A 26,030-nucleotide genomic window follows, 5' to 3' on the forward strand; every position below is an offset into this window, starting at 1 on the left:
AAAAGTCTGACACTGTTTCCACTGTTTCCCCATCTATTTCCCATGAAGTGATGGGACCGGGTGCCATGATCTTTGTTTTCTGAATGTTGAGCTCCAAGCCAACCTTTTCACTCTCCTCTTCCACTTTCGTCAAGAGGCTTTTTAGTTCCTCTTCACTTTCTGCCATAAGGGTGGTGTCATCTGCATATCTGAGGTTATTGATATTTCTCCCAGCAATTTTGATTCCAGCTTGTGCTTCTTCCAGCCCAGCGTTCCTCATGATGTACTCTGCATATAAGTTAAATAAGCAGGGTGACAATATACAACCTTGACGTACTCCTTTTCCTATTTGGAACCAGTCTGTTGTTCCATGTCCAGTTCTAACTGTTGCTTCCCGACCTGCATACAGGTTTCTCAAGAGGCAGGTCAGGTGGTCTGGTATTCCCATCTCTTTCAGAATGCTCCACAGTCTATTGTGATCCACACAGTCAAAGGCTTGGCACAGTCAATGAAGCAGAAATAGATATTTTCCTGGAACTCTCTTGCTTTTTCCATGATCCAGCAGATGTTTGCAATTTGATCTCTGGTTCCTCTACCTTTTCTAAAACCTGCTTGAACATCTGGGAGTTCACGGTTCACATATTGCTGAAGCCTGGCTTGGAGAATTTTGAGCATGACTTTACTAGCGTGTGAGATGAGTGCAATTGTGCAGTAGTTTGAGCATTCTTTGGCATTGCCTTTCTTTGGGATTGGAATGAAGACTGACCTTTTCCAGTCCTGTGGCCACTGCTGAGTTTTCCAAATTTGCTGGCATATTGAGTGCAGCACTTTCACAGCATTATCTTTCAAGATTTGAAATAGCTCCAGAATTCCATCACCTCCACTAGCTTTGTTCGTAGGGATGCTTTCTAAGGCCCACTTGACTTCACATTCCAAGATGTCTGGCTCTAGGTCAGTGATCACGTTATCATGATTATCGTGGTCGTGAAGATCTTTTTTGTACAGTTCTTCTGTGTATTCCTGCCACCTCTTCTTAATATCTTCTGCTTCTTTAGGTCTATACCATTTCTGTCCTTTATCGAGCCCATCTTTACATGAAATGTTCCCTTGGAATCTCTAATTTTCTTGAAGAGATCTCTTGTTTTTCCTATTCTGTTGTTTTCCTCTATTTCTTTGCATTGATCACTGAGGAAGGCTTTCTTATCTCTCCTTGCTATTCTTTGGAATTCTGCATTCAGATGCTTATATCTTTCCTTTTCTCCTTTGCTTTTCACTTCTCTTCTCTTCACAGCTATTTGTAAGGCCTCCTCAGACAGACATTTTGCTTTTTTGCATTTCTCTGATGCTGGGAAGTATTGGGGGCGGGAGGAGACAGGGACGACAGAGAATGAGATGGCTGGATGGCATCACTGACTCGATGGAGATGAGTTTGAGTGAACTCCAGGAGGTGGTGATGGACAGGGAGGCCTGCGTGCTGTTGATTCATGGGGTCGCAAAGAGTCGCACACGACTGAGCGACTGAACTGAATTGAACTGAACTTTAGAGATTTGCTTTGGGAAAAAATGAATTTTAGATGCTCGGTGGGCCTCCAGGTGTAGGTGCTGAGACAGAGGTGGAAATAAGAGACTAATTGGAATTGAAGAGAGAAATCTGGAAAAAATATTTGAGTGAAGGATATAAATTTTCTGGGAGACACCATGGTAATGGAGTCTCAGGTGTTGTTCAGTCACTTAATCACGTCTGACTCTTTGCAACCCCATGGACTGCAGCACACCAGGCTTCCCTATCCTTCACCAACTCCCGGAGCTTGCTCAAACTCATATCCATTGAGTTGGTTTTGCCATCCAACCATCTCATTCTCTGTCATCCCCTTTTCCTCCTGCCTTCAATATTTCCAGCATCAGAGATTTTCCAATGAGTCAGTTCTTCACTTCAGGTCGCCAAAGTATTGGAGATTCAGCATAAGCATCAGTCCTTCCAATGAATATTCAGGGTTGATTTCTTTAGGATTGATTAATTTGATCTCCTTGCCGTCCAAGGAACTCTCAAGAGTCTTCTCCAACACCACAGTTCAAAATCATCATTTCTTCGGTGCTCAGCTTTCTTTATAATCCAACTCAGATCCATACATGACTACTGGAAAAAGCACAGTTTTGACTAGACAGACTTTGTCAGTAAGTAATGTCTCTGCTTTTTAGTACACTGTCTAGGTTTGTCATAGCATTTCTTCCAAGGAGCAAGCATCTTTTAATTTCATGGCTGAAGTCAACATCTGCAGTGATTTTGGAGTCCAAGAAAATAAAGTCTATCACTGTTTCCATTGTTTCTCCACCTATTTGCCATGAAGCAATGGGACCGGATGCCATGATCTTTGTTTTCTGAATGTTGAGTTTGAAGCCAGCTTTTTCACCCTCCTCTTTCACCTTCATCCAGAGGCTCTTTAGTTCCTCTTCGCTTTCTGCAATTAGAGTGGTATCATATATCTGAGGTTATTAATTTTTATCCCAACAATCTTGATTCCAACTTGTGCTTCATCCAGCCCGGCATTTTGCATGATATACTTGGCATATAAGTTAAATAAGCAAAGTGACAATATACAGCCTTGACGTACTCCTTCTCCAAATTGGAACCAGTCTGTTGTTCCATGTCCGGTTCTAACTGTTGCTTCCCAACTTGCATACAGGTTTCGAAGGAGGTAGGTAATGCGATTTGGTAGTCCCATTTCTTTAAGAATTTTCCACAGTTTCTTGTGACCAACAGAGTCAAAGTCTTTAGTGTAGTCAGCAAAGAAGTAGATTATTTTTTTCAATTCTCTTGGTTTTCTTATGATCCAACAGATGTTGACAATATGATCTCTGGTTCCGCTGCTTTTTCTAAATCCAGCTTGAACATCTGGAAGTTCACGGTTCATGTACTTTTGAATCCTAGCTTGGAGAATTTTGAGCATTACTTTAGTAGCATGTGAAATGAGTGCAATTGTGAGGTAGTTTGAACATTCTTTGAAATCACCTTTCCTTGGGATTGGAATGAAAACTGATCTTTTCCAGTCCTGTGGCTTATTGCTGAGGTTTCCAAATTTGCTGGCATATTGAGCGCAGCACTTTAAGAACGTCATCTTTTAGAATTTGAAATAGCTCAGCTGGTATTCCATCACCTCCACTAGCTTTGCTCGTAGTGATGCTTCCTAAGGCCCACTTGACTCCACACTCCAAGATGTCTGGCTCTAGATGAGTAATCACACCATTGTGGTTATCTGGTTCATTAAGAGTTTTTGGTACAATTCTTCTGTGTGTTCTTGCCATGTCTTCTTAATATATTCTGCTTCTGTTAGGTTCATACTTGTTTCTGTCATTTATTGAGCCTATTTTTGCATGAAATATTCCCTTGTTATCTCTGATTTTCTTGAAGAGATCTCTAGTCTTTCCCATTCTATTGTTTTCCTCTGTATCTTTGCACTGTTCGTTGAGGAAGGCTTTCTTATCTCTCCTTGCTGTTCTTTGAAACTCAGTATTCAAATGGGTATATCTTTCCTTTTCTCCTTTGCCTTCAGTTCAGTTCAGTTCAGTCGCTCAGTCGTGTCCTACTCTTTGCGACCCCATGAATCACAGCACGCCAGGCCTCCCTGTCCATCACCAACTCCCGGAGTTCACTCAAACTCATGTCCATCGAGCTGGTGATGCCATCCAGCCATCTCATTCTCTGTCATCCCTGTCTCCTCCCGCCCCTAATCCCTCCCAACATCAGAGTCTTTTCCAGTGAGTCAACTCGTCACATGAGGTGGCCAAAGTATTGGTTTCAGCTTTAGCATCAGTCCTTCCAATGAACACCCAGGATTGATCTTCTTTAGAATGGACTGGTTGGATCTCCTTGCAGTCCAAGGGATTCTCAAGAGTCTTCTCCAGCACCACAGTTCAAAAGCATCAATTCTTCAGCAATCAGCTTTCTTCACAGTCCAACTCTCACATCCATACATGACCACGGGAAAAACCATTGCCTTGACTAGACGGACCTTTGTTGGCAAAGTAATGTCTCTGCTTTTAATATACTATCAAGGTTGGTCATAATTTTCCTTCCAAGGAGTAAGCGTCTTTTAATTTCCTGGATGCAATCAGCATCTGCAGTGATTTTGGAGCCCCAAAAAATAAAGTCTGAAACTGTTTCCACTGTTTCCCCATCTATTTCCCATGAAGTCATGGGGCCAGATGCCATGATCTTTGTTTTCTGAATTTGAGCTTCAAGCCAACCTTTTCACTCTCCTGTTTCACTTTCATCAAGAGGCTTTTAGTTCCTCTTCACTTTCTGCCATAAGGGTGGTGTCATCTGCATATCTGAGGTTGTTGATATTTCTCCTGGAGATCTTGATTCCAGCTTGTGCTTCTTCCAGCCCAGCGTTCCTCATGATGTACTCTGCATATAAGTTAAATAAGCAGGGTGACAATATACAACCTTGACGCACTCCTTTTCCTATCTGGTTCCAAATAGGAAACTGTTGTTCCATGTCCAGTTCTAACTGTTACTTCTCTTATTTTCTCAGCTATTTTTAAGGCCTCCTCAGACAACCATTTTGCCTTTCTGCATTTCTTTTTCTTGGGGATGGTTTTGTTTACTGCCTCCTATGCAGTGTTATGTACCTCCGTCTATAGTTCTTCCAGCTCTCTGTCTATCAGATCTAATCCCTTGAATCTAGTTACCCTTCTCACTGTGTAATTGTAAGGTATTTGATTTAGGTCATACCTGAATGTCCTAGTGGTTTTCCATACTTTCTTCAACTTAAGTGTGAATTTGGCAGTAAGGAGTTCATGATCTGAGCCACAGCCAGCTCCCAGTCTTGTTTTTGCTGACTGTATGAAGCTTCTCTGTCTTTGGCTGCAAAGAATATAATCAATCTGATTTTGATATTGATCGTCTGGTGATGTCCATGTGTAGAGTCTTCTCTTGTGTTGTTAGAAGAGGGTGTTTGCTATGACCAGTGCGTTCTCTTGGTAAAACTGTTAGCCTTTGCCATGCTTCTATTTTTATTCCAAGGCCAAACATGCCTGTTACTCCTTGACTTCCTGCTTTTGCATTCCAATCCCCTATGATGAAAAGGCCATCTTTTCTTGGTATTAGTTCTAGAAGGTCTTCATAGAACCGTTCAACTTCAGCTTCTTCAGCATTAGTGGTTAGGGCATAGACTTGGATTACTGTGATACTGAACAGTTTGCCTTGGAAACGAACAGAGATCATTCTGTCATTTTTGAGACTGCTCCAAAGTACTGCATTTAGGAGTCTTTTGTTGACTATGAGGCCTGCTCCATTTCTTCTAAGGGATTCTTGCCCACATTAAGAGGTATATTGGTCATCTGACTTAAATTCGCCCATTCCAGTCCATTTTAGTTCATTGATTCCTAAAATGTTGATGTTCACTCTTGCCCTCTCCTGTTTGACCACTTCTAGCTTACCTTGTTTCATGGACCTAACATTCCAGGTTCCTATGCAGTACTGTTCTACAGCATCGGACTTTACTTTCAGCACCAGAGACATGCACAACTGATTTTCTGAGTGGGCCCTAAATTACATTACATTTATCTTTATAGAAAGAATAAAGAGGGAGATCTCTCTCTCTCTCTCACACACACATACATGAAGGCAGTGTGAAGATAGAGCAGAGATAGATGCAGTCAGATGCCAAGGAAGGCCAACAGCCATGCATAGCTGAGAGAATCAACAGATTTCCCCTAGAGCCTCAGAGGGAGTTTGTCTTGGTTTCTGTGAATGGTAACTCCACCACCATTTGAGTTTTCAAAGACTTTGCCATACTTTTTTGATCTGTTCCATGTTTGTGCAGCTTTGGGTGAGCCCAGAATATATGTAGTTTATAAACTGAATTTAGATATTCTCTTTTTTCAGTTCTCTTCTCTTTGGGATTTCTTTCACACTGTCTGGCTCTCATCCCCCCCCACCCCCCACCAAAGAGGAGGTTATCTCAGAGTTTTAGCCTCCTACTTTGTCCAGCAGTGTCACCTGATTGGGATTGCCTTCTCTCTTTGGTGTAAGAAAAAAGTAAAGGAAAAAAAATAAGCAGAATTCCCTCACCATCTTCAGACAACAGGGCCACTGAATTTCATGATATGTATAAGGAAAAAATCTTCCTAAGATTGAGGCAAGACACAATACAAACGGTCATTCTCTGCTATGGTCTTTGGCAATAGTAAGATAATTTGCCAGGGACAACTGTCCATGGGTTGAGCATTGACTTGAGCATTTAATTTCTAAAAGTAGTGATGTGGAGCCAATGCTATGATAATTCTATACATCAGTAGTCCTTTGGACTTCACTGCAGATTGTCATCTGGCAGACTCTGAAATGGATATTATCCTGCAGGAGTTTTGTAAAGGAGGGCTCTTAGGATCAATACTTGCAAAAGGAAAAGGATGGCAAGGAAGCAGGATTGGGTCAAGAGACAGGTGGAGCTATGAAACAATCTCAGTGGCTGCCTCAGCCTGTTCTGTGGGGAACTCTGTAGATGGCATGGCCATTTTAGAGCTGTCCACAGTTGAGGTGAGAGGGCTGGTGTCTTAAAATCCTGCATTAATCAGTCATTGGATATGGGCCACCCCTGGTAGAAGCATGACTTTAGGCAAGACAGGTGTCTTCAGTTATATGTATAACTGAAATCACCTGGATGTGCACCTGAAACTAACACAACATTGTAAATCAACTGTACTCCAATATAAAATGAAAAAACTTAAAATACTGTATTAACTATATTTAATGACAGAGAAAGCCATACCAAGAAGTCTAAAAATATACTTGTTGTTATTTGAATTGCATGAACTTTAGCTTATATATCATTAAATATTAAAATAAATATTAATTTTTTTAAAAAAAAGATAAGGTACCTTCAGATTAGGCAGTCCCAAAAGGTCTGGGGTCTGTTGGCCAAAGGCATTCTTAGCAGCTGAAGTAAAAAATGGCCTGAATGGGGATCTGTGCATGCATGTATGCTCAGTTGCTTCAGTTGTATCTGACTCTTTGTGACCCTATGGACTGCAGCCTGCCAGGATCCTCTGTCCATGGGATTTTCCAGGCAAGAATACTGGAGTGGGTTGCCACGCCCTCCTCCAGGGTATCTTCCCAACCCAGGGATTAAACCTGTGTCTCCTGCATCTCCTGCATTGCAGGTGGATTCTTTAATTCTGAGCCACCAGGGAAGCCTGGGGATCTGCATGATTCCTTATTATATCCACCACACTCTTTAAAGCAAGTAACACAGTAATCCTCTTTATAAAGCAAAAATTGCAGGAGATGCAAGGAGAATTGATATGAACTCACTTCCTAATGATAGGAAGCTTTTAACATACCATTTTCAACTCAAGACAGATCAAAAGGAAAGTAAGGAAGAATATAGAAAACCTAAATGATCAATTAATTGATCAATTAATAAGATATAGAATTATGGATATAATTTACACCATGATAATTGGGAATATACCTTCTCAAGCACACAAGAAGCCATCATAGACACTGATCATAATATCATTAAGTTCCATTATATATAGGATGATTATAAACAACATTCTCTGCTTTTATTAACCAGAAATTCTAGCTGGCAATTTTAAAATGTTCTATTAAAGAAATCTTGAGATGAATGGAAATTAAAAAATGAAGTAATGGAATTAATTTTAAAATAATCTTCATGAAAACATTATGTATCAGAAATTATTGGATATAATTTTTTTTAATGATTAGAGGAAACTCTACACCCTTAAACAACATCAGTAGATATCAACAGATGAATAATATCAGTACCCAATAACATGGAGAAAATGAAAATGCATGAGTTAAATTCCCAAATCAAAGCACGAGATAAAGAACAACAAAGTGAAAGCATAGGGAAGAAAGAATAAAGATAAAAACTGAAATTAATGAAATTAAAAAAGAAAACCTATATTTTTTACATCTCATTAGTAAATAAAAAACCTATTTTTGTGTTTTTTTTTTTTTTTTTTTTACTGTGCCATTCATTTTGCAAGATCTTAGTTCCCCAATCAGGGATTGAACCTGGGTCCACTGCAATGAAAGTAGTGGACCAACCAGGGAACATTCCAAAACTTTTTTCTTGAGCAAATTAGTAAAATAGATAAACCACTATTGTATTGACTAATAGCTCCACTTTAACACTAGACTGAAGGATTTAGCTAATAGAGTTAGACAAGGGAAATTAATTAGAGGTGTGTGTGTGTGTGTGTGTGTGTGTGCATGTTAAGTTGCTTCAGTCATGTCTGACTCTTTGTGAACCCATGGATTGTAGCCCACCAGGTTCCTCTGTCCATGGGATTCTCCAGGCAAGAATACTGGAGAGGGTCATCGTGCCCTCCTCCAGGGGATCTTCCTGACCCAGGGATTGAACCTGTGTCTCCTGTGACTCCTGCACTGCAGGCAGATTCTTTACCGCTGAGCCACTGTGGAAGCCCAGTTAGAGGCATGAGTTTGTAAAACAGAAATAAAATGATTTCTATTTGCAGATGACATGATAATAAACCTAGAGACCCCTACAGTCAATAATAAAAACTAACTCAAACAATGAAAGAATTCAGTAAGTCAGCAGGCTATAAAATTAACATAAAGGAATCAGCTGCTCCATGTACACAATAAATAGTTAGCAGATGTAATCTTAGAGAAAAATCCATCTACAGTAGCAACAAAAGAGATAAAATACTTAAGAATAAATTGAGCAAGGAATATGCTAATCTGTACAATGAAAATCTTAAAACACTCCTGAAAGACACAAAAGTATTTTTGAACAAATTGAAAGACATTTGTTCATCTTGGATAGGATGAGTCAATATCATAAAGACAGTTCTCTCAAAGTTATTTTAAAAATTTACCACACTTTCAATAAAGTACCAATAAGTTTAATTCTGGGCCTAGGGAAGTTGAACCTAAAATTTACATGGATAAACAAATTTGCAAGAATAGCAAAATTGTCTAAGTTTCTTGAACTGGCCAGGTTCTCTTCTGCTACTCCACAGCCACCTCATTTAATCTGGTCCTTCTCTATCTTCAGCTCTCAGCGTCCCATCCCTTCTTTGAAGACTTTACTATACTCAGACACACACACACACACACACAGTCTAAGACACATATTTTGTCATATACTCTCACAGAACTGTGTTCCTCTTCTTCACAGCATTTGGCCCGGTTCGGGGTTATTTACACACTGACTGATTTCTTTGATTAAAGCTGATCTGCTTTCCTAGGCTGAAAAAGTCATGAGAGTAGAGACAGGGAGTGTTTTCCTCACCACATGTCTCCTGAGTTCAGTTCAGTTCAGTCTCTCATTTGTGTCCGACTCTTTGTGACCCCATGGACCGCAGCACGTCAGGCTTCCTTGTCCATCACCAAATCCCGGAGAGTCAGTGATGTGAGTCAGTGATGCCATCCAACCATCTCATCCTCTGTTGTCTGCTTCTTCTCCTGCCTTCAGTCTTTCCCAGCATCAGAGATTTTCCAATGAGTCAGTTATTCGCATCAGGTGGCCAAAGTATTGGAGTTTCAGCTTCAGCATCAGTCCTTCCAATGAATATTCAGGACTGATTTCCTTCAGGATGGACTGGTTGGATCTCCTTGCAGTCCAAGGGACTCTCAAGAATCTTCTCCAACACCACAGTTCAAAAGCATCAATTCTTTTTTTAAAATTTATTATAATTGGAGGCTAATTACTTTACAATATTGTAGTGATTTTTGCCATACATTGACATGAATCAACCATGGGTGTACATGTGTTCCCCATCCTGAACCCCCCTCCCACCTCCCTCCCCACCCCATCCCTCAGGGTCTTCCCAGTGCACCAGCCCTGAGCACCCTCTCTCTTGCATCGAACCTGGACTAACAATCTATTTCACATATAATAATATACGTGATTCAATGCTATTCTCTCAAATCATTCCACCCTTGCCTTCTCCCACAGAGTCCAAAAGTCTTTTCTTTACATCTGGGTCTCTTTTGCTGTCCTACATATAGGGTCATCATTACTATCTTTCTAAACTCCATATATATGTGTTAATATACTGTGTTGGTGTTTTTATTTCTGGCTTACTTCACTATGTGTAATAGACTCCAGTTTCATCCACCTCATTAGAACTAATTCAAATGCATTCTTTTTAATAGCTGAGTAATATTCCATTGTGTATATGTACCACAGAAAAGCATCAGTTCTTCAGCGCTCAGCTTTCTTTATAGTCCAACTATCACATCCATACATAGCTACTGGAGAAACCATAACTTTGACTAGATGGATCTTTGTTGGAAAAGTAATGTCTCTGCTTTTTAATATGCTGTTTAGGTTAGTCATAACTTTTCTTCCAAGAAACAAGCGTCTTTTAATTTCATGGCTGCAGTCACCGTCTGCAGTGATTTTGGAGCCCCTCAAAATAAAGTCTCTCACTGTTTCCATGGCTTCCCCATCTATTTGCCATGAAATGATGGAACAGGATGCCATGATCTTAGTTTTCTGAATGTTGAGTTTTAAGCTAACCTTTTCACACTCCTCTTCAGCTCAGCACAAATATTTTTGAATAAATATTGAGATATGAAAAAAATACAAGGGAAAGTCCAGCCATTTTTGAGGAAGTTTGGTCTCCATGTCCAGAACTTTTAAAGTATTGGACTTCCCTGATGGTGCAGTGGTTAAGAATCCACCAACCAAGGCAGAAGATATGCGTTCAATCCCTGGTCCAGGTAGATCCCACATGCCATGATGCTACTAAGCTCGTATGCCACAAGTACTGAGCCCACCCTCCTGAGAAGAAACCTGCACATCATAACCAGAGAGTAGCCCCCCACTTGCTGCAACTAGAGAAAGCCCGTGTGCAGCAACAACGACCCAGTGCAGTCAAAAATAAGTGAATAAATACAAATAATAAAGTATTAAAGATGTGATTTCAGCACCCCTGTTTAGAATGTTTGAAACCTCATGAAAAAGAGAGAATCAAAAGAAATAATTTTTTCTTTCCCCCATCTCAACCATTGGTCTCATTTTCCCTCAGCCAGGCCTGCAAATTCTGTTCTCACACTCTCTCTCCATCCCTTCCTTTCATACTGCCATCTACTTCAGATTCTCCTCCCCTTTTGCCCCAGTACATCTTCCTGCCTCCATCTCAAACCACTGGACTATAGCAAGACTATTTTTGGAACTTCGTTTCTGCTAATATAGTCAGTGGTTTGCTTTCAAAGACCAGATATAAAAATGCTTCCGCCCAGAAGTCAACTATGTGCTTGACATCATGATAAGTTCTGGCATTCAAGACCCCTAACCACACAGTTTACAAGCTTCAACAACTTGAGTCTTTACCCAAAGACCCATTGGAAGACATGATAGACTCCAAGGTCAGGAGTGACAAGACTGGAATAAATCACTGATTCAAAATCTGAAGAAAGCAGAGTGGAGATAGAGACCAGCTAAGCAGTTTTTAAAGAGACAGAGGGTGCAAACCTGGGCTAAGGTGGTGGTAGTGGCAATGAAGAGAAGTAAACAGATTAAAGGGCCATGAAGGACTTCCCTGGCAGCCCAGTGTTTAAGACTCGATGCTTCCAATGCAGGTGCAGGTATGATCCCTGGTTGGGGAACTAAGATCCCATATAGCATGCAACGTGGCAAAAAAAAAAAATAATAATGAGCTATAAGGGGGTAAAACCAATCTTCCTTGGCTGATGGATTGGACTGAAGCAGGAGGCAGGACTGAGAAAGAGGAAGTACCAAGACCAACTCCTATGATTTTGACTGCATAATAGAATAGATAGTTTTCCCATTCACATATTAAACTTGAGATGACTTTGAAGCAACCAAGACGGATTGTCAAATTGGCAACTAGATTTCTAGGTCTGGAGCTCCAATGAGAAATCTGGGCCAGAAAAGTCAACCAGGGGTTACTGAACAAACCATAGAGAAGAAAAACAGCCAAAGACTGAGCCCGAAGACATTCTAAACATTCTAAAACATTGAATAACTAGCAGAGGAGGGTAAACTTCTCATGACAATGGCAGTAACTCAGAATACTTGAAGTTTACTCCACATCATGCAATGGGTTTCTATCTATAGCTAGCTAGCTAGCTGTATTATATGATTTATTTCTTACAATAACCTTGCAGGGTAGGTACTATTAGGGTCATGGATATACAAAGCCCAGTCTCCCAAGTGCTGAGCTCTGAAAGTGCAGCAGTGAAACGACAGGAGAGCCAAGCAGGAGGTGATATCATCAAAGCTGAAAGAAGAGAGAGTTTGAAGCCAGAAGCTGTCAAGAGTGTAAACACTACTGCAAGGTCAATTAGGTGAGATATTGAAAATGTTTCCTGGATTCAAGAATGCAGAAACCGTTTATAAGTTTTGAAAAAGCTGTTTAGGTAGCAGTACTGGGTTGGAACCCAGACTGGACTGTGCTGAGAATGAGTAGGAGATGACAGCAGGGAGGGAACAAGTACAGACAACTCCACCAAGAAGTTGGGCTATGAGGAGTGGGCAGAGAAACCGGTGACAGTGGGACCAGTTGGTGGACAGGATGTCTGACAGGAGGACCCAAGAGCAGGCTGGAATCCAGCCAGGCTCTGCATTCTGGCTGATAATGTGTGTCTGGGCCTGCAGCCTGAAGGCAGGGGTGCTTTTGACAATGTGGTCAGCCCCACTTTCTGCAGTTCCTCCATCTAGAGGGGCACCTTCTGATTCCCATAAGGGAGTTGAAGGTAAAGCTGTGCTCGATGAGGCTGTGACTCAATGGGACTTTAAAGAAAAAATTTTTTTTCTCACACTGGTGAGAAAAATCTGGCTGAGAGAGTGTGGTTGAATTAACAGGAGGGATAAATGGTGACTGATAGGGGGACCAGGGCCTACTCTATTATAACAAAATGAAGAAAAAGGGGGTGGCAGTTTCACTAACTTTGTTGTTCAGTCGCTCAGTGGTGTCTGACTCTTTGTGACCCCATGGACTGCCACACACCAGGCTTCCCTGTCCTTCATCAACTCCCAGAGCTTGCTCAAACTCTTGTTTATTGAGTTGGTGATGCCATCCAGCCATCTCATCCTCTGTTGTCCCCTTCTCCTGCCTTCAATCTTTGCCAGCATCAGGGTCTTTTCCAATGAGTCAGCTCTTTGCATCAGGTGGCCAAAGTATTGGAGCTTCAGCTTCAGCATCAGTCCTTAGGTGGGATAAAAATCACCTTGTAGAAAAAAACTTTATGGTTCTGTTAATTGCCTGCTGGGGTGACAGAAAAATGACCTTGATGATTCCTAGGGGGTCTTAGGATCACTGGGTTTTGGTCCTCATGGTTGCCCTTGAGATATTGCCATCACTGTCTCTGTGACCCTTCTGCTGCCTCCCACCTGTGCCTGGGGTTCAGGAAGGTTTGGGACAGTGCCTCTGATCATCTCTGTAAAAATGAACATGCAGCCACTCCTCCTTGAGTTCTGTTCTTCCCTCATGCATAGCCAGGAAGAACTCACGTGCTCTCTGCTGTGGGGCCATAGACTTTTCTCTCTCCTTTCCCCCATGCCCAGCCTAGGGGAGGAGCCCATGGAGCACTGCTCTTTCCCCTGCTTTTCCAAGTTGTTTTATCTAATTCTCATACTTCTGTATCAGCTAGCTTTTGCTGTGTAGCAGCTCCCTAAAACTTAGCATCTTAAAATCCACATTTATTATTGCTCATAGCTCTTCCCTGGTGGCTCAGATGGTAAAGAATCTGTCTACAGTGTAGGAGACCTGGGTTCGATCCCTGGGTTGGGAAGATTCCCTGGAGAAGGGAATGGCTACCCACTACAATATTCTTGCCTGGAGAGTTCCATGGACAGAGGAGCCTGGCGGGCTACAGCCCATGGTGTCACAAAGAGTCAGACACGACTGAGCTACTAACACTACTACTACGACATAGTATGAGTCAGCTTGGTGGTTCTCCTGATTTAGGTCAACTCAAATGGGGCTGGAGCATGTCCAGCCATGCTGCGTGGTATGTAGGATCTTAGTTCTTCAACCAGGAGTTGAGCCTGGGCCCCCTGCAGTGGAAGCACAGAGTACTAACCACTGGACTGCCAGGGAAGTCCCAGTTACACCTTTGCAAATCACGTTTCTCAGACCAGCAGCACCTAGAAACTTATTGGAAATGTAGGTGCTCTTGTCCCACTCTAGGCCCAATGAATCAGTTTCTGGTTTTTGGCAAGATCACCTGGTGGTTTATGTGTACAGTTTGAGAAGCACTGATCTAAGATATCCTCCCTCACCTGTGTGGCATTAGCATGCTGGTTGGTCTGGAAGCTTCAGCTGGGATGGCTTACTCTCTGAGTCATGTGGCTAGCCCAGACTTCTTCACACAGTGATCCCAGAGTTCCCAAGGGCAGCAAGAGGGCAATCAGCACGGTGGAAGCATTTTTTCAAGCCTCTGCTCATGTCATATTTGTTAATGTCACCTTGGCCAATGCAAGTCACAAGGCCATCCTAGAGTCAGTGTGGGAAGGCACTACCAAAGGACATGGAAAGAGGAGGGGGAGATTTTGTGGTTGTTTTAAAAAACCTACCACACTCTCCAGTACCAGAGTTTAGGCTTTTGGAAGGAGACACCAGCAACCTTTTACATTCTGTCTAGCCACATCCCTCCCTATCAGTGAGCACAGAGCCACCTACTTGATTAGAAAGGGGGAGAAAGGAAAAGTGAAAACATAAGGAAAACTTATAGATTAATACTGGAAAATAATATCCTTGCAAAGGAGAAAATGGGTACAGAAGTAAGTGGATACATGGGTATGATAGCTGAAAAGTGAGGTTGTACAACCATTTCACTTTCTCTGTGAAGTAGGAGGTAAGATCATCTGTTTAGAATGGAGAGACGGATGGAGGGAAAAGAGGGATAACAGAGTAGACCTCTATCCAGAGAAGGTTTGAAATAGACACAATTAACTTAAGGCTGGAACTGGATGGACGTGAAAAACATAGGCTGTTGGGGACCATTTGAGGTGATGATTATGATTTTATCTTGATGAGAATCTGTCCTTTTGGGAAACTTCTTGCAGTAGTGTTCATGGGCACACAGTTCAGTTCAGTCGCTCAGTCATGTCTGACTCTGCGACCCCATGAACTGCAGCACGCCAGGCCTCCCTGTCCATCACCAACTCCCGGAGTCCACCCAAACCCATGTCCACTGTCTTGGTGATGCCATTCAACCATCTCATCCTATGTCATCCCCTTCTTCTCAATTCTTTGGCGCTCAGTTTTCTTTATAGTCCAATTCTCACATCCATACATGACTACTGGAAAAACCATAACCTTGACTGGACGGACCTTTTTGGCAAAGTAATGATGTCTCTGAGTTTTAATATGCTGTCTAGGTTGGTCATAACTTTCCTTCCAAGGAGCAAGCGTCTTTTAATTTCATGGCTGCAATCACCATCCACAGTGATTTTGGAGCCCAGAAAAATAGTCAGCCACTGTTTCCATTGTTTCCCCATCTATTTGCCATGAAGCGATGAGACCAGATGCCATGATCTTAGTTTTCTGAATGTTGAGTTTGAAGCCAACTTTTTCACTCTCATCTTTCACTTTCATCAAGAGGCTCTTTAGTTTTTCTTCACTTTCTGCCATAAGGGTGGTGTCATCTGCATATCTGTGGTTGTTGATATTTCTCCCAGCAATCTTGATTTCAGCTTGTGCTTCCTACAGCCCAGCGTTTCTCATGATGTACTCTGCATATAAGTTAAATAAGCAGGGTGCCAATATACAGCCTTGACATACTCCTTTTCCTATTTGGAACCAGTCTGTTGTTCCATGTCATGGAAAGGACAAAAGCTGGGTTTGTTGCTAAGTGAATAATGAAAAGACAGAGGGCCAGGAGCTTTAGATTATTGGTAGAAATGTTATAAAAAATAATGGTCTGGGAGTCTCTTAGCTGAATATGAAAAATTAATACAGTGCGGGTAGTGGTCAATAAAATTGGAAAATAGGATTTGAACCAGTGTCTGAAAGGAAAGGGAATTGTGGGTAAGAAACAGGATGCTTGAGCTAGTGATTTCAGAGGTGGAGTCATTTCTGTGATGAAAAATACCACAGCAGAATATCTTTGGAGGTGTTCTCACTTTTCCAGTCTGCACACCTTCCTCTGGTGGAGATGAGCAGTTCTGCTTTCCATCCTTGTTAATCGTAAAACACTACGAGAAAGGGGAGTGTTCAATTTCCTCCTGAAACAGGGCACAGATTGGCCTTCTTAATTGCTTTTTGGATTTCAGGCACTCTAAGCTTAATCTGCCACTTGGGCTTCCTGCCACTTTTTCATGTATCCTTGAGTACATGTTCCTCCTTATGCGTTCTGTTAAACACCGAGCTCCTGAAAAATTCCACCATCTTACCACGCTGGTTCTATAAATGTCTTTTGTTCAGTTCAGTTCAGTTCAGTTCAGTCACTAAGTTGTGTCCGACTCTTTGCGACCCCAGAAATCACAGCACGCCAGGCCTCTCTGTCCATCACCAACACCTGGAGTTCACTCAAACTCACCTCCATCGAGTCGGTGATGCCATCAAGCCATCTCATTCTCTGTCATCGCCTTCTCCTCCTGCCCACAATCCCTCCCAGCATCAGAGTGGTTTCCAGTGATTCAACTCTTCACGTGACGTGGCAAAAGTATTGGAGCTTCAGCTGTAGCATCAGTCTTTCCAATGAACACCCAGGACTGATCTCCTTTAGAATGCACTGGTTGGATCTCCTTGCAGTCCAAGAGACTCTCAAGAGGCTTCTCCAACACCACAGTTCAAAAGCATCAATGCTTCGACGATCAGCTTTCTTCACAGTCCAAATCTTACATCCATACATGACCCCTGGAAAAACCATAGCCTTGACTAGACAGACCTTTGTTGGCAAAGTAATGTCTCTGCTTTTTAATATGCTATCTACGTTGATCATAACTTTCCTTCCAAGGACTAAGCGTCTTGTAATTTCATGGCTGCAATCAGCATCCGCAGTGATTTTGGAGCCCCCAAAAATAAAGTCTGACGCTGTTTCCACTGTTTCCCCATCTATTTCCCATGAAGTGATGGGACCAGATGCCATGATCTTTGTTTTCTGAATATTGAGCTTCAAGCCAACTTTTTCACCCTCCTCTTTCACTTTCATCAAGAGGCTTTTTAGGTCCTCTTCACTTTCTGCCATAAGAGTGGTGTCATCTGCATATCTGAGGTGATTGATATTTCTCTCAGCATCTTGATTCCAGCTTGTGCTTCTTCCAGCCCAGCGTTCTTCATGATGTACTCTTCATAGAAGTTAAATAAGCAGGGTGACAATATACAACCTTGACGTACTCCTTTTCCTATTTGGAACCAGTCTGTTGTTCCATGTCCAGTTCTGACTGTTGCTTCCTGACCTGCATACAGGTTTCTCAAGAGGCAGGTCTGGTGGTCTGGTATTCCCATCTCTTTCAAAATGTTCCACAGTTTATTGTGAACAGTCAAAGGCTTTGGCATAGTCAATGAAGTTGAAATAGATGTTTTCCTGTAACTCTCTTGCTTTTTCCATGATCCAGGGGATGTTGGCAATTGGATCTCTCATTCCTCTGCCTTTTCTAAAACCACCTTGAACATCTGGAAGTTCACGGTTCACGTACTGCTGAGGCCTGGCTTGGAGAATTTTGAGCATGACTTTACTTGCGTGTGAGATGAGTGCAATTGTGCGGTAGTTTGAGTATTCGTTGGCATTGCCTTTCTTTGTGTTTGGAATGAAGACTGACCTTTTTCAGTCCTGTGGCCACTGCTGAGTTTTCCAAATTTGCTGGCATATTGAGTGCAGCACGTTTACAGCATCATCTTTCAGGATTTGAAATAGCTCAACTGGAATTCCATCACCTCCACTAGCTTTGTTCATAGTGATGCTTTCTAAGGACCACTTGACTTCACATTCCAGGATGTCTGGCTCTAGCTGAGTGATCACACCATCGTGATTATCTTGGTCATGAAGATTTTTTTTGTACAGTTCTTCTGTGTATTCTTGCCATCTCTTCTTAATATCTTCTGCTTCTGTTAGGTCCATACCATTTCTGCCCTTTATCGAGCCCATCTTTGCATGAAATGTTCCCTTGGTATCTCTAGTTTTCTTGAAGAGATCTCTTGTCTTTCCTATTCTGTTGTTTTCCTCTATTTCTTTGCATTGATCGCTGAGCAAGGCTTTCTTATCTCTCCTTGCTATTCTTTGGAACTCTGCATTCAGATGCTTATATCTTTCCTTTTCTCCTTTGCCTTTCGCTTCTCTTCTTTTCACAGCTATTTGTAAGGCCTCCTCAGACAGCCATTTTTCTTTTTTGCATTTCTTTTCCATGAGGATGGTCTTGGTCCCTGTCTCCTGTTCAATGTCACTAACCTCCATTCATAGTTCATTCAGGCACTCTATCTATCAGATCTAGTACCTTAAATCTATTTCTCACTTCCACTGTATAATCATAAGGGATTTGATTTAGGTCGTACATGAATGCTCTAGTGGTTTTCCCTACTTTCTTCAATTTAAGTCTGAATTTGTCAATAAGTAGTTCATGATCCGGAGAAGGCAATGGCAAGCCACTCCAGTACTCTTGCCTAGAAAATCCCATGGACAGAGGAGCCTGGTGGGCTACAGTCCATGGGGTCACTACTAGTCGGACAAGACTGAGCGACTTCACTTTCACTTTTCACTTTCACTTTTCACTTTCACACATTGGAGAAGGAAATGGCAACCCACTCCGGTGTTCTTTCCTGGAGAATCCCAGGGATGGTGGAGCCTGGTGGGCTGCCGTCTATGGGGTCGCACAGAGTCAGACACGACTGAAGCGACTTAGCAGCAGCAGTTCATGATCCAAGCCACAGTCAGCTCCCGGCCTTGTTTTTGCTAACTGTATAGAGCTTCTCCATCTTTGGCTGCAAAGAATATAATCAATCTGATTTCGGTGTTGACCATCTGGTGATGTCCATGTGTAGAGTGTTCTCTTGTGTTGTTGGAAGAGGGTGTTTGCTATGACCAATGCGTTCTCTTGGCAAAACTCTATTAGCCTTTGCCCTGCTTCATTCCGTGCTCCAAGGCCAAATTTGCCTGTTACTCCAGGTGTTTTTGACTTCCCAGTTTTGCATTCCAGTCCCCGATAATGAAAAGGACATCTTTTTTGGGTGTTAGTTCTAAAAGGTCTTGTCGGTCTTCATAGAACCGTTCAACTTCGACTTCTTCAGTGTTACTGGTTGGGGCATAGGCTTGGATTACTGTAATATTGAATGGTTTTCCTTGGAAACGAACAGAGATCATTCTGTCATTTTTGAGATTGCATCCAAGTACTGCATTTTGGACTCTTTTATTCACATGTGTCAAAATAGGCTAGGTTATGCTATGCTAACAAAATACCTCAAAATCTCAGGCACTAAAACTTATCTGCATTTTACAAGTGAGTAAACTGATGAACAGGAGGGTAATGATAGCAATATAAAAGATGGGATTGGTATGCTCCATATTTTTCCAAAATAGCTCTGGGTCACTGTTTTATATACTCTGTCAAAACAAAAACATCATCACAGCCACAGTACTCCTGTGAGAGGGCCTTCGTGTTGAACCCAACACATTAGCTCAATAGTAGAAGACTCCGAGTTCTCTGTACTCTTCTGGGATGTGTCGTGTGGCAGTGGAAAATGCACTTGGACTAGACCAGCAGTTTGCTGACCTAGACCCAAACTCATTAGATAATCAGAATGGAGGAAGTGTGGCCAGCAAAGTGTGCTATATTCCTCCTCACTTAAGGAACAGAGAAGGTACTAAAAGCTTCTATGATAAAGACAGTTCAGGGTGGAGTTCTAGTAAAGATAAGGAAGCATACAGCAGTTTTTGTTCCCATTTTGATTCAAGAGGGAAGTCTAGTTTCTTCAGTGATCATGGAATTGGATCAAGAGAAAGGTTTGGTGATCGTGGATGAGGTGACTATGACAACTTTGGCAGTCGTGGTGGCAGAGGTGGCTTAGGCAAATATGAATGTAGAAATAGTCGCTGGTGTGACAAATCAGATGAAGATGATTGGTCAAAGCCACTCCCACCAAATGAATGCTTGGAACAAGAACTTTTCTGGAGGCAACACTGGGATTAACTTTGAAAAGTATGAGGACATTCCAGTTGAGGCAACAGGCAACAACTGTCTTCCACATGTTGAAAGTTTCAGTGATGTTAGATGGGAGAAATTATTATGGGAAACATTGAGCTTACTCGTTACACTCACCCAACTCCAGTGCAAAAGCATGCTATTTCTATTATCAAAGAGAAGAGTGACTTGATGGCCTGTGCCCAAACAGGTTCTGGAAAAACTGCAGCATTTCTCTTGCCCATCTTGAGTCAGATTTATTTTGTGGGTCCAGCCCAGACTCTGAGGGCCATGAAGGAAAATGAAAGATATGGGTGCTGCAAACAATACCCAGTCTCTTTGGTGTTAGCACCAACTAGATAATTGGCTGTACATATCTGTGAGGAAGCCAGGAAATTTTCATACCAATCTAGAGTTTGTCCTTGTGTGGTTTATGGTGGTGCTGATATTGGTTAGCAAATTTTAGACTTAGAACGTGGATGCCATTTGTTAGTTACCATTCCAGAACGTTTAGTGGGTATGATGGAAAGAGGGAAAGTTTGATTAGACTTCTGCAAATACTTGGTGTTATGTTAAGCTGATCAGATGGTGGATATGGGGTTTGAACCTCAAATACATAGAATCATTGAACAAGATATTGTGCCACCAAAGGGAGTTCACCACACTGTGATGTTTAGTGCTACCTTCCCTAAGGAAATACAGATGTTTGCTCATGATTTCTTGGATGAATATATCTTTTTGTCCATAGGAAGAGTTGACTCTACCTCTGAGAACATCACACAGAAAATAGTTTGGGTGGAAGAGTCAGACAAACAGTCATTTCTGCTTGACCTTCTAAATGCAACAGGCAAAGATTCACTGACCTTAGTGTTTGTGGAGACCAAAAAGGGTGCAGATTCTCTAGAGGATTTCTGATACCATGAAGGATATGCTTGTAACAGTATCCATGCTGACCTATCTCAGAGAGATAGAGAAGAGGCCCTTTACCATTTCTGCTCAGGAAAAAGCCCGATTCTCATGGCTACAACAGTAGCAGCAAGAGGACTGGACATATCAAACGTGAAACATGTTATCAATTTTGACTTGCCAAGTGATATTGAAGAATATGTACATTTCATTGGCTGTATAGGATGTGTAGGATACCTTGGCCTTGCCACCTCATTCTTTAATGAGAGGAACATAAATATTATCAAAGATTTGTTGGATCTTCTTTTCGAAGCTAAATAAGAAGTGCCATTTTGGTTACAAAATGTGACTTATGAATACCACTACAAGGGTAGCAGTTGTGCATGAGCCAAAAGTAGTAGGTTCGGTGGAGGATTTGGTGCCAGAAACTATCGACAGAGTAGTGGTGGCAGCAGTTCCAGCTTCAGCAGGAGCCACACCAGCAGCAGCCACAGTGGTGGAGGTGGCCATGGAAGCAGCAGAGGGTTTGGTGGAGGTGGCTATGGAGGCTTTTACAACAGTGATGGATAAGGAGGAAATTACAACTCCCAGGGGGTTGACTTGCCGGGTAACTGAACCTGCTTTGCAGTAGGTCACCCTGCCAAACAAGCTAATATGGAAACCATATGTAACTTAGCCAGACTATACCTTGTGTAGCTTCAAGAACTTTCAGTACATTACCAGCTGTGATTCTCCAATGAAAATTTTTAAGGGGGCTCAAGGTCACATGGAGAGTCAAAAGGAACAATCAGCAGCCCCATTCATAAGGTGATTTGAAGACTTCATTGCTGTAGTTTGGATTAACTCCCCTCCCAACCCCCATCCCAAACTGCATTTGTAATTTGTGACTGAGGATCATTTGTTTGTCAATGTACTGTGCCTTTAACTTTATACAACTTTTTATTTTGATGATGTCCTGTTGGCTCAGTAATGCTCAAGATATCAATTATTTTTGACAAAATAAATTTGTTGAACTTGAGCTAAAATCAAACCTTGGCACACAGGTGTGATACAACTTAACAGGAGTCATCGATTCATCCATAAATATTATAAGGAAAAAAACCTATGCAGTAGCCTGCATTAGGGCTTTTTGATATTTCAGATTGGGGGGAAACAAACAACAAATGTTTTTGAAGCATATTAATGGAATTAGTTTCTAATGTGGTGAACTGTATTAAGTTAAGGTTCTGATTTGTTCACTCAATCCTGGATAGGTATTTAGAACCCGATAGTCTTTAAACACCGGAGAAGGCAACGGCAAGCCACTCCAGTACTCTTGCCTGGAAAATCCCATGGATGGAGGAGCCTGGTAGGCTGCAGTCCGTGGGGTCGCTAAGGGTCGGACACGACTGAGCGACTTCACTTTCACTTTTCACTTTCACACATTGGAGAAGGAAATGGCAACCCACTCCAGTGTTCTTGCCTGGAGAATCCCAGAGACGGGGGAGCCTGGTGGGCTTCCGTCTATGGGGTCACACAGAGTCGGACACGACTGAAGTGACTTAGCAGCAGCAGCAGTCTTTAAACACGGAGAAGGCAATGGCAAGCCACTCCAGTACTATTGCCTAGAAAATCCCATGGATGGAGGAGCCTGGTAGGCTGCAGTCTGTGGGGTCGCTAAGGGTCGGACACGACTGAGCGACTTCACTTTCACTTTTCACTTTCCACTTTCACACATTGGAGAAGGAAATGGCAACCCACTCCAGTGTTCTTGCCTGGAGAATCCCAGGGACGGGGGAGCCTGGTGGGCTTCCGTCTATGGGGTCACACAGAGTCGGACACGACTGAAGTGACTTAGCAGCAGCAGCAGCAGCAGTCTTTAAACAAGCCATTCCAGTCATGATGAGGTGATGTATGAATGCATGCATACATTCAAAGCACTGTTTTCAAATTTAATGCAAGTAAATACAGCAATTCCTCTTTCAGTGTTTGGGCAGATCATTAATTATGAGCTAGCCAAATGTGGGCATAATATTACAGGGAAAGTTTAAAGGTCTGATAACTTGAGATAGGGTTTTAGAAGAATTCATCTACTTAGACTTTTTAAACGCCTGTCATAAATGAAATTGAAATGGTAGAATGGCTGACGACAGCAATGACCAGCCCTCATCAGGGCCCTGGATGATTTTTGTTCTAATAACACATGCTAGTGTTGATGATTTTTGGTCAAGAGGGTATGAACAGGAAGATTTAAATTCAGCAGGCTTTCTTTTAAATGCTGATGCATATTACTCTGTTCAAGCTGTGTTGAGATGTTAAACTGGCTTACTATAGACTTGTAAAAGCGGCTCCAGAAGAGTAACAAACTGAAATCTTTGAGATCACATAGGTTGGAAATATGTACATAACTGCACAAGGTGTCAATTCTGCTACACAGTGCAGTTTTAGTTGCATGGGTTTCCATTGTATTTATAATCTGTTTATGCTAAATGTAGCCAAAGATGAGCATTGTTCACCACTAAAATTCCTCTGCCACTTTTGAATTCTGTGCTAATTTTGTGGCCAGAATGCGGTGATCAAAATGCTCAATCTTTTTACAGTGGCATGGGAAGACGGCAAAAATTTCCTTAAGTACAATAGATTTTCAAGTGTATTGTACCTTGTTCTAAAACTTTTATTAAGTAGGTGCACTTGACAGAATTGAGGTCATTTATTATGATGCTATTTCAATTAGTCTAGGTTTAGGCCCTTGTACATTTTGCCCATAACTTTTTACAAAGTACTTCTTTTATTGCACATTCAGAGAAATATATATATATATATGTGTGTGTGTCTTGTGTGCATGTCCTTATACTTCCAATCTTATTTTGTCTCTTGGAGATTGTTGAACACAGCTTGTCTAGGAAGGGGATGGGACTGGATTCTAAAATCTATTTGGGATCATGGGAATGATAGTAGGGAAGAAAACTATTTGCACATGACAGATTTCTAGATACATTTTTGCTGCTAGTTTTGAGTTATATTTATTGAACATTTTGACAAATACTCATTTTTGTAAGCCTAAAAGTGATTCTTTGAAAGTTTAAAAAAGAAACTTTACCAAAAGACAGTACAAAAACACTGGCACTTGAGTGTTAAATGTCACCGTATGTGTGAAATTATATATTTTGGGGTAGTGTGAGCTTTTAATGTTAAGTCATATTAAACTCTTAAGTCAAATTAAGCAGACTTGGCATTGGCAGTGTAGCCATAACTTTCTGATGTTAGTAAAAACAAAATGGTTGACTTTAAATTAAATCATGCCAAGGTTTTGGTATACTTTTCTTAAGATGTTAACGAAACACTTCAAAACACTGATATGAAGTGTCCATATTCAAATATTGTGTGTTTTGTTTCGTTGTGTGTATTTTTTTTTTCAGTGGATGTCTGGCTCATTGCAATCCTGAAACATGTGGTTATCTTTGTTTTATTGGCATAATCAGTGACTTGTACATTCAGTGATAGCATTTGAGCAAGTTTTATCAGCAAGCAGTATTTTTAGTTAATAAATAAGGTTTCAAAAATCATGTAAGAATGAATTTAAACTTGCTGAATGTAAAGATTTAATCTCAGGTCACTGTAGCTTTAGTAATTGCTTATTGTTTTAGTATAGATGCTAGCACTGCATGTGCTGTGCATATTCTGATTTTATTAAAATAAAAGTTGAACTGCACAGCAAAAAAACAAAAACAAAGAACAAACAAACAAAAAAAGCATCATAAACTTGTAATTAATTTAGGTCATATCTTACCTCTCTTGCTTTTTATCTGAGCCTTCAACTGGCATTCATTCGGGTGGCTATGGTTAACTCAGAATTAGTGTTCTAGTTCTCATTATGTTTTTTTGGATGAATTGAGCTCTGTTTACGTCAAAAGTTAATTATTAGCATCAGAATATATATTAATTTTCCTAGAAAGTTTATAATAGAAATTTTGAAAAGTTCCAGATTCTGTACTGGATTCTATATTTGCACCTATGAAATATATGAAAGGACAATGAGTGTTCCCACAAATGAAAATGATCTAGCTCTGGTCGCTGTGGAAAATGGGGGCAAGTACACATGAGATTAGGGCCAGATTATAGTCTGAGCTCTCCCACAGGGCCCACAGCAGCTCCAAAGATCATGCTAGAGGCATTGGAGAGCCTTCTGGGAGGGGGAGGTGGACTGTGGCTTACAGCAGAGGCAAGGACAGAGAGACCTGAGACCCTAAGAAAAGTTGTTATTTTTATGTCTTGATATGTTCTGTTGTTTGTGGTTTTCTTACTTTGTTGTACTTATTGCTTTTATTATTTTTTTATTTAGTCTTTTGAGATTTGTTTTTATCATACTTTTTATTTTTATACTTTGATTTTCTGTTTTTATGTGTTTCTTCTCCTTTTATAAATATACATATAGTTTTATTATATATATACATAATTTTATTATAGTTCATTTTATATCTATATAGTTTTGGGCTTCCCAGGTGGCACTAGTGGTAAAGAACCCACATGCCAATGCAGGAGATGGAAGAGACTTGGGTTCGATCCCTGAGTCGGCAAGATCCCCTAGAGGACATAGCAACCAACTCCAGTATTCTTGCTTGGAGAATCCCATGGACAGAAGAGCCTGGCAGGTTACAGTCCATGGGATCACAAAGAGTAGGACATGACTGAAGCAACTGAGCATGCACACACGCATATATAGTATTATTATAGTTTTATTTTAAATTTGCTTTTTGTTCTAATTTTTTCTTTCTTTTCAATCATTTTTGTCTGATTTGTTTTCTTGGCTTTATTCTTTTTTTTTTTTAATTGGAGGCTAATTACTTTGCATTATTGTATTGGTTTTACCATACATTGACATGAATCTGCCCCAGGTGTACATGTGTTCCCCATCTTGAACCCCCCTCCCAGCTCCCTCCCCATCCCATCCCACTGGGTCATCCCAGTACACCAGGCCCGAACATCCTGTATCATACATTGAATCCACATATCATGCATATGTGATTCATTTCACATATGATAATATACATATTTCAATGTCATTCTCCCAAATCATCC

General features: G+C 41.3%; 1 pseudogene; it reads left to right on the forward strand.

Moving 5' to 3' along the window:
• Positions 1-19,604: 19,604 nt before the first annotated feature.
• Positions 19,605-21,587, forward strand: LOC129564525 (ATP-dependent RNA helicase DDX3X pseudogene; annotated as a pseudogene).
• The last annotated feature ends 4,443 nt before the right edge of the window (positions 21,588-26,030 follow it).

This window comes from Moschus berezovskii, chromosome X (assembly GCF_049115385.1).
Source record: "Moschus berezovskii isolate FMDL1 chromosome X, NW_MosBer_1.0, whole genome shotgun sequence".
Lineage (NCBI taxonomy): Eukaryota > Metazoa > Chordata > Mammalia > Artiodactyla > Moschidae > Moschus > Moschus berezovskii.